Source organism: Schistocerca americana, chromosome 1 (assembly GCF_021461395.2).
Source record: "Schistocerca americana isolate TAMUIC-IGC-003095 chromosome 1, iqSchAmer2.1, whole genome shotgun sequence".
NCBI classification, from domain to species: Eukaryota; Metazoa; Arthropoda; class Insecta; order Orthoptera; family Acrididae; genus Schistocerca; species Schistocerca americana.
In genome coordinates this window covers 1193981002-1193982539 of record NC_060119.1, presented here as the reverse complement: position 1 = coordinate 1193982539, position 1538 = coordinate 1193981002, and positions in this window count along the sequence as shown.

Here is a 1538-nt window from a genome sequence, read left to right as displayed (position 1 = left end):
TTTCTTGAGTATTGCTTTACGGTGTGGGATCCAGATCAGATGGGACTGACGGATGACTTCTAAAAAGTTCAAAGAAGGGCAGGTCGTTGTGTATTGTCGCGAAATAGGGGAGATAGAGCCCAGACATGATATGTGACATGCAGTGTCAATAATTAAAACGAAGGTGTTTCTCGTTGGGACAGGATCTTCTCATGAAATTTCAATCACCAGTTTTCTCCTCCGACTGCGAAAACATTATGCTGGCACCCACCTACGGAGTGAGAAATGATGACGATAAAACAAGAGAAATCAGGGCTCGTACAGAAAAATTTAAGTGCTTGTTTTCCCGCTCGCCGTTCGAGAGTGGAACGGTAGAGAGACAGCTTCAAGGTTCATTGAACCCTTTGTCGGGCATTTTATTGTAAATAGCAGAGTAATTACGTTGATGTAGATGTAAAATCAAACGTGAAATTTTTCAACCAGTGAAGAAGACGACCGTTTTGTAGACAAAAGGAGATTGTTCGACAGTTCAGTACAAAAATATAAAGCTGTGGCTCCGAAATACTTTGGTCTTCAACAAAAAAGAAAAATCTTGTTGGTAAATATGATGTAGTCCTTCTGAAAACATCCCTAACATCAATGGGATAACTTTGAACTTTATCGTTGTAAATTCCTTGTAGAATGTTTTTTTTATTGCTCCTTGGTTTGACAGCGACTTATGTTGATACAGATAAGAGTGTGTTGAGACAAGTTTCACATGTACACTTTTCGATGGAATTGTCGAAATGCGTTGAAAGGCATCACCTCTTAACGGACGTCATGTGTAGAGGACATCGTTCCTTCTGTCTATTTCGATTGGTTCAATTTTACTTTACGTCAACCAGTTACTTCCTTCTAGCACATGCAGACAGTTTTATGGCAGTAAGAGACGTCAGAGCTCCACAGTTGCTGTAACCGTTTGCCAAACGGCTCTGGTGCCTTCGTGTATCCCCTAGCACGATGACTAAACTGCACGCTGATAGGCTCGATTCAATACGAGGTTCCCCTCCTTATCGTATCATCATATATGGAAGTCTCCTCTTTATCAGTTCTAGGAAATACAGCACCGTTAACGCGAACCGTAATATTTCCAACAGTCATCCTCGACACCGTAGCAGACTTTTATCTTAAGTTGAAATTACGACACGCAGCTAGCAGTCCCTTTTGTTGATAAAAGTGTACGGGAAATTCTGTAAGACATTACGCTAGGTAGTGCGAAACGCTAACAGAATTTTCTGCCGGTGCTTCACAGAACGTGACAATACACAATCTGGCTCATTAGTTTAGCACCGAGGAAAACAGGCGTAATGACTGGCATTCCTCATGGTATACTGGCAGATAGAAAGATCTAAAAAAAAATTACTGTAAATCTGTGCAACATACAAGAGAGAACCTATAGAGGAGGAACGTGTGCATGTCTTTTTGGTTTTTTTTTTAAATTTCTTTGGTTTTGGACATGGACAATCACAACCTTCCCTCCTGTGGCAACTTCTTCAGAGCAGCATTGAAACCCTGCACTA